The sequence below is a fragment of the Carex rostrata genome, chromosome 3 (assembly GCF_964058835.1).
Source record: "Carex rostrata chromosome 3, lpCarRost1.2, whole genome shotgun sequence".
Lineage (NCBI taxonomy): Eukaryota > Viridiplantae > Streptophyta > Magnoliopsida > Poales > Cyperaceae > Carex > Carex rostrata.
This window is the reverse complement of record NC_135920.1, coordinates 1,730,540-1,739,455: the sequence shown is the minus strand read 5'-3', so window position 1 is coordinate 1,739,455 and position 8,916 is coordinate 1,730,540.

Here is an 8,916-nt window from a genome sequence, read left to right as displayed (position 1 = left end):
ATCTCAAAGAGGAAACGTCCTCGCGGAAATAAAGTTTATCTCAAAGAGGAAACGTCGATGGTGTGGATCCCACTTGCTGTTCTCTTGGGAGTATTTTCTTTTCTTGCCAAACAAAATTACGACGAAGACACGAGATGGAGAATTTTTATTATAAACCATAATTAATAAATGAAAAATTACCGAACCAACATGACTGAATGTCCATTCAGTCTTTAAATTATCTTTTTCTTATACTGAATGGCTCATTTGGTCTCACCATTTTGGCCCATTGTTTTTTGTTTTCACAAAAATCTGTGTGGTTTCACAAAGATCCGTGTGGCCGATGGTGTAAAGATATTTTTTTCCTCCAGACCGCATTAGTCATTCAGTCTTAGGTTTTTTTTTTTTTTAAATTATAAGTTTCCGTCTGCTTTCTTCTTTTAAATCACATGTAAATAAATGTAATAAGTTGTGATTCGTAAACAACTTTTTTTAAACACTAAGAGTAATGTGTTTGAACACAACTTTGACAACTTTTTTAAATCACATATAAATAAATGTAAATTATTTACAAATAAATGTGAATTACGTCAATGTATGAACATAGATAGTTTAACAATCAGCTCTTAATGTTTGAATTACGTCAATTTAAATGAAGATCACTTTCTTTTACCTCATTTTATTTGAATTATTAATTATCTTAATTAAAACACATCTACATATGAATCAAGACAACGCTCTCCTCACCGGATCTCGACAGTGCACCACGCTCTCCTTGCCGGATCTCGACGGTGCACCACGTTCTCATCACCGGATCTCGACAGAGCACCATGATCTCCTGTGGTCAGCGATCGCAACTGGATGAGCGAAGGAGCGATGATGTGTGAGGGAACAAGATTAGAGAAGATAGCATGAGGTGGGGTGAGAGAGACGCGTTATTTTTTTGGATATGAATAAAGACGGTTAGTTAGTTAGGGAGGACTGTTAGGGGAATAATATCTACACTCTTTATTTTTATTTTCTTTTATATTAAAACATATTATAAATTTATAAAGTACCAGTTTTACCTTTTAATTAAAAAGTATAGAACGCTCACTCCAATTTGAATCTGAAGGGTTCATCTACCATCTGAATTGCTTTAAGATTCGTACACGCTATATCAGCACAAATCTTGAAGTGAACATGCACAAATATTGAAGGAACTTGCATAGATCGTAATGTAATGTGTGTTGATCAAAATTGCTTTAAGATAGTGCGCACTAGATCAGCACAAATCTTGAAGGGAACACACACATATCTTATTGTGATGCGTGTGGCATCAGACCGTAGAAGAACCATTCAGATTCAAATTTGAGTTCGATGGGGCGTTCTATATTTTTGATATAAGAATCAAATGAGTATTTTATAAATTTAGAATGAGTTTTAATATAAACGATAATAAAACGGATAAATATGTAAGTTTTTAAAGTTTAGAGGGGACGTAATTTTAAAATTTAGAGGAAAATATGTAATTTTGAAGTTTTTTAGGGGTATACGTGAAATTCTCCCTTTTTCCTGTATAGTGTATACTGTATTTATCTCGACGAGCAAGAGAGCATCAATTGAACTTCCTATTTTCACCTTAGGATATTCCCCTCAAAAAAAAAAACCTTAGGATATTCTTAAAGATTTTATGCGGCTCGGTTAAGTATCCAAAGATGTGACGAGTTAATCTAAGGAAAGATGCTGGTAAAAGACAAATCGTTTCTCGTTTATACACTAGACAGCTGCATGGGATCTGACGCGAAAAGAAAACGAGTCTGTCAACTAGACAAGTAGACAACTATGGAGTATGGGCCCAGGCGGGGCCCGTACCGTCTCTGCCAGCCAATCGGAGAAGCACTGCTGGCGGGGCTGTTGCGTTTGAATTCGTATCCTCTGAGATATCTCAAACTTTGCGTGTCTTTATGGAAAATCCCAACTGTTTAAATACGATATGCACGAATCTCAAAGCACACATCACCCCTGAATAGGCACCGGACACGTCGGTCACGCAAAAGTTGAGATATCTCAGAGGATAATCACTCGTTTCGTTTAGTGCATGTCGGGATTCTTTGTGAAATCCATTGTGCGGTTATATGTTGAAGTTACGAAGGGTTATAACTTATAACTTATAAGCACGTATAATTATTTAAATCAACTTATAACTTATAACACATTTTAATGTTTCCATGTAGAGCAGTTTCTTCATAGTTTAGAGGTCCAAACAATAAAACATCACAAAATAATATTATAGAAAAACATCAAACACGTTCAAAATATATTCAGTATTAGACTTCTTACCTAGTATTTTACAAGCTAATAGGGTGAGAGTGCCAGTTGTTCTTGCCTGGTTATCTTTCAAAAGATTGTGACCGTTGATGTTTAGTATGAGGGTGGTCCGTTGATGTTCAGTATGAGAAGTGTTCAAATACATTATGGTTTTGTGCTTTAATTATGTTTCACATTTTTATTTTTGTTTTTAAAGTTTAAACAATTGAAATGAACCACTCAATATAATCTTCATAATAAAATATGTTTGGAGACCAAATTTCATACCTTTTGGAAACCTTTTATTATTATTTTAGATAGGTACAAAATCGTCATTTTCAGAAGATCATGAATCATCCAAAAAAAATGATATTGTACCTGTCTAACAAAATAGTAAAAAAAAATTTCCAAAAATATAAAATTTGGTCTCCAAGTTTATTTTGTCATGAAGATCATGTTGAGCAGTTTAGATCAATTGTTCAAACTTTATAAATGAAATATACACGTGAAACATAATTAAAGCACAAAACTATGGTGGACTTGAACCCTTCTCGTTTAGTACATATGTAATATTAATTCTATTGTAGTAATAAATAATTTAGCTTATGAAGTCTAGTCTTTAACTTGAAATATCTTAAAAAAAAGCGAGATGAATTTCAAACACGCAACGCATGATTTAACCTATTTAATTTCAAAAAGTTAACTCCATCTACCCAGTATGCATATTTTGTTGCCTCTAACAATTTAAACATTTTGTAGCTTGAATAACTAGTGAGAGTTTTGTTTAAAAAAAAACCGTTCAAGAGGAAAAGTTCCTCTTTTTCTACGTCTCCTATCTCACATCGGTAAGTTCATAATAAAATGCTAGTTTCTAAATAACGATTATTGCATTATCTCGGAAAAGCTATAAAAACAGTTATAGTTAGCTATTTAGAACTCTATTAAAAGAAATGTGGCTGATAGCGTTAAAGGTGGATCCGCTTAAGTACATGGTAGAACAGTTACTCTGTCCTAAAAATTCAAAACTAATTTACAAGAACTGAATTTTGAATCTTTGTCTTACCATAGAAAATAAAATTGCGCTACATTGAGAGATTTGTTTCTTCAATTGAAGAGTCCATAAATAATTTGTTTTTGCCCTATGTATCCAAAACGCACAATTTGTTTTCATCTATTGGGAGAGGAGAATGTCTATTTAATGAGCATGAGAAAATCAGAGTAGGACATTAGAAAGTCTGAGATAGCATGTTTCACATGGATCATGTCTAGAGCGAGATAGGGAGAGGGATGTCATCCATTTAAATCTGACTTTCTTAAATCTCTCTAGAAATTCTCTTCCCACACTCGTCTCTATTTTTAAGTCAAATGGCCACCTCCATTTCTCCATTACTCATGTCATTTTTTATCTTCTTTTCATTTCACAAGGTATTGGATGCTTCATTTTCATGCTTCTTTCTTCTTATTTTAGGGTCCAATACCTGCTAAACCTAATTTCCAATTCACAATTCAGTTTCCTTTATTTTTTTTTCTGGTTCAGCCCATATTGTTGCTCAGTACAAGCCACATTGGCATCGTACTTCATTTTTTTCAGGCGCAACCCACTTTTAACAAAAATACGAAGAGATATAGAAAAAAAGCTCGCATTATCGACTTAAGTATCTAATATCTAGTCTTATTTTGTTGTTGTTTTTCAATATGTAAAAGGATATTAATTTTGTTATTTTCAAATATGTAAAAGGATACTGTTTTTGTTGTTTTTATATCATTTTTTATCTAGTATGCAGTTAGTTTATGGGTCGAACCCAATTAACTATTTGAATCCGATTTTTTTTTTTCTATTCTAGTGAAAATCCTGCATCCACCCCTGAATAGTACTATAGATTTTAAAATTTGAAAAAGTTTATAATGCAGATATAACTAGTTATTTAGAATTATTATAAAAATGTAACAATATTACTTTATAAAACAAATTAATAACCATCGAAGTTTATAACATTATATATAAAGTAATGAATTAAAAATAGTAATAATAATATATACTGCCGACAGCTACTCTTGAATTGTAAAAATGACATACTCTTCCGTAACTTAATATTTTTTTTAAAATGTTTCTAATATTAATTAAGAGAAATGTTTTGGTCTTCCGAACTATCATATTCGAATGCGTCTCCCAAGTAGTTTAACATAAAAACTTTCTAATATTGTCTAACTTTCATTTCCAGCGCTAATATCTAAACATTTAAAGTTATGTTTATACATTTTAAAATGTTACTCACAAGCATATAAACCTCCATCTGAAAGCATTTCTATATAGTTTTAACTCTCAACTACTTTTGTCTTCAAGCCAAAGAAGAAAAGATTATTTTTACCCACTATTTTTTATATTTTTTTCTGATCATTCTAATTTATTTTTCCAATGATTCATGATAAATTTTACAAATCTAAAAATATAAACTTTTTCTATTCGATTTTATCTTTCAAATAAGATCCATGAATAAATATTTTTGAGTAATTTTAAAGTCATTTTTTTTAAAGTAAAACTCATGAGCACTTTAAATTTTCAAGTTTTTAAATCTCAGTTTACAACCATTAAAATTTTCAAGGCTATGAGGTTTATATGCTTTGTGAATGAGCTTTATAAATGCAGTGTTATTGTTGAGGTTTATACACTTTAAAGTGTTATTGTTGAGGTTTAAATTATTTGTACATGAGATTTATAAATTTTATTCTAGAGATTTAAAGTGTTATTAATGAGGTTTATATGCTTGTAGATGAGATTTATACGAAAGATTTGAAGGCTTGTAAACAGAGTTTTAAATTATTTTGAAGCAAAAAAAAAAATGAAAGTCACATAAATTTAAAGTGGTAAAAAAATTACGACACAAATATAACTGGGAAGTTATTATTCATGGATCTCATTTGAAAGATAAAATCGGATAAAAAACGTTCGTATTTTTAGATTCGCAAAATTAATCACGGGTCGTTAGAAAAATGGATAAGAATGATCAGAGAAAAAATACAAAAAGTGGGTGAAATGAATATTTTCCTTTTTGGCTTGAAAACAAAAGTAGTTAGGAGTTAAAACTATACAGATTTAAAATTTTAATGCTTGCAAGTAGAGATTTAAATGTTTGCGAGTAGCATTGTAAAATGTTATAAACAAAACTTTAAATGTTGAAATATTAGCGCTGGAAATAAAAATTAGATAACAAAAAGTTTTTTCTGTTAAATTACTTGAGGAACGGACTTAAAAATTTTGTTTGAGTTACAATTATCAGGCTCCATTAATTAAATCTGCATTTCAAAATTAAGTTCCTCGCTGTCTGTTCTTGACTTACGTGTCTTTAGCACCACATGATATAATAATTAGCGAACAATAAATGGGCCTTTGCTGTTATATACGAGCGAGCAAAGGTGGATGACGAATTGACGATGGACATCAATTAGGCATCTGGCAAGCGCAATTCACGTTTATTCGGATATTTTGCAGGCTAACCGTATAAAATGTTTAGATCCAACCACCACCATAACCGCCTCCACCAATAACGGATCCGGATCCGGATCCTTAAAGTAACTCAAATTTTTGAGTTTGGATTCAAACTGTCTGATCAAAATTCGAGTCGATCCGATTTGAAATAAAATTCACTCAATTTTTTTTAATATTTTTATAAATTATGATCGAACAGACAAAATTCAAATATAAACTTGTCACTTTGCGAATCTGAATTCCACCAACCACACCCCCACCTCCAAGAGTCCGCATCTTTGCATTAACTCAAAAGAAAATCTTTTAAGTTTAATACATCTCAGCTGTCTGATCAGAATCATAGTCAATTAGGTCTACGTCTATGACGCACGTGACTTTTTAATATTAGTGCGGACTCAATCGGATGGTCCAAATCTATTAACAGACGTTCCGTTAATGCAGAGGATACAAATTCCACCTCCAGACACTCAAAATCTATGTTGCATGAATACAGGTACGGGTATCGTGTTGGATACGACACGGGTACGTTGATACGGCAATTCTCAAAAATAGAGAATACGGTACGGCTATTATATATTTATTATTTTAATTATTTTATTAATTCAACACTCATGTTATAAGTAAAAAAAAAAATTTGCCATGTAATATGCACACACTTCATAACTGCATCTATGATTTTGAGATAGTATGAAAACTGAATAGTGAAAACATACGAAACTAATTTCATCACAAGTTCATAACATCACTTATAAAGTTCAAAGTCCATAAAATTAAACTTAATGTCATAACAAGGTCATAACAAACTAAGCTAATTAAAGATCCAACAAAACAAGTGAAAGACTAAATCGCCAAAATAAATTCATACTTCATCTCAAAGTAGACTGCATGATGTTACCTATTTAATAAATAGAAATCAATTATTAGAAAATGCAATCAGAAACGTTAGAATATAGTTAATCTATTTAACAACTAACTAATTTTACTAACTAATATATTGAAGTGTTATAAAAGCTAAAGATGTTCATAAACGAATAACGAAGTAGACAGACTTATATAAAAGTGAATGACACATATTTCCCATCTAACAATCCAACTAGGCAGCCAAACTTAAAATAAGTAATGACATACGACTAGGGGTGTAAACGGAGCCGGATTATCCGACGGATATCCGCTCCGTATCCGTTAATAATTCGAATCCATTTGAAACGGATTCGGATAATTTCGGAAACGGATCAGGATATTTATTGGGTAACTAATTTATTGGGTAAGTACAGTACCAGGATACGGATACGGATTTAGTCAGGGATGTTAAAACGGAACGGATATCCGCATATATCCGGATCCGCTAATGCTAGGGCTCCAATTTTATAAATATTACTTGGAGTCCGCAATTTCTTGATTCTCTACTGAAGTAGAATGGTTATATACCGATAGGCACGTGTTTCAATACGAATTGTGGGACTAAAGAAACTACATGACGACATATACAGCTGTCTCCGGAACGATTTGATTTTTTTTTAAGTTCTCCGCACATGCAGCTGTCTTCCACGATGAAATTATTTTGAAAATTTATATTTCACACTAATAGTTCTGACAATCTGACACCAAATTCTTTTCATTTGTTGCCAATTACCACACACCAAGAGTCATCTAGTAGAGAGAAGAAAGTTTTTAAAATTACCCTTACTTTTGTAACAAATTACATAATCAATATTTAATTAAAAAATTTATAAGACTTAATTTATATAACTAGCAAATTATATATTTTATAGGTTTTCTTTACCAATTTCAAATATGTCTAATAATTAGTATTTTGTATCTTAGAAGTTCATATATCTTAATTATCCGACCATTATTTGTTTTATATCCGTATTCGAATCCGTATCCGTGGACTATCCGTTCCGTATCTGTATCCGTTTAAGGCGGATTTGGTTTTGAATTTTGATATCCGTTTACTATCCGTATCCGTATCCGTATTCGTATCCGCTCATTATCCGACGGATGCGGATATAGTATCAGCGTTATCCGCTCCGTTTTCACCCCTACATACGACACAAAATAGTCACAGATTATTCATTAATTTACTGCATACGCAAAGGTATACAGATCAATTTGAAACCTCAGAATCAAAGAAACTGATTAAATAACTTCACCTAATTTTGTGATTAAATAGCTTCTAAAATCAAAGAAACTGATTTTAGAACAGTAATAAACTGAAATTTGAAACCTCAGAATCAGAAAAATTAACCGGTATTCAAAATCAGAAACGTGCCACAGCCTCAACTATTAACCGGTATTCAAAATCAGAACAATTGGTCAATTCGGTGGTTAAACCACTTACCCAGCAGTAGAGAGGAGAGAGATGGTGGAAGAGAGATGGTCAGAGGCGGAGAGAGAGGAGACGGAGAGGAGGAGTGACGGAGACGGAGAGGATCAGTAGAGAGGAGAGCTGTCGGTGGAGAGGAAAGAACTTTCTTTTTTTTTTTCCTGTTTTTTTTTGCTGCGTAGCGCTGCAAACAGAGAAGAAAACCCCTATGTTGCCGTGTCCCGCCCGTATCATAATTTTCAAGCCGTATCGGCAGGGGTCAACCAAGTGTCGGAGACCGTATCAGAAAGATAGGGACACGCCAGCTGGCATGTCTGATACGTATCGTACGCATGTCAGAGGCGTGTCGATGTCGGATACGTGTCGGATGCAGGTACGATCTATGTTTATATCTACATATCAAGTTTTGATAATAGTCATTCCAAATACACGTGCAAGTGTTGATACCCACGTGCCTATGTAAGTGTTGATATATTACACATCAAGTGTTTATATCTACATATCAAGTTTTTCTAAAAATTGGATATATCAACTCTTTATGAAAAATGAACAACGGATGCTAGTTGGACTTTAAATTGAATTGAAATCTTTCATAAATGTTTTATATCAAAAATAGAACTAATTAGTGTAAAATATTAACAAATTCATTGATTTTAAATTTTTTACTGTATCCAAAGAAATATCAAGTATTTATACATAATATATAAGGTAATATATAAATAGCATATCAAGTATTTATATCTAACATATAAAGTATTTATACCTATATACTTAAAGCTTTCAAGTATGTATACCTAGCATATTAAGTTTTTATATATTACATATCAAGAAGAAG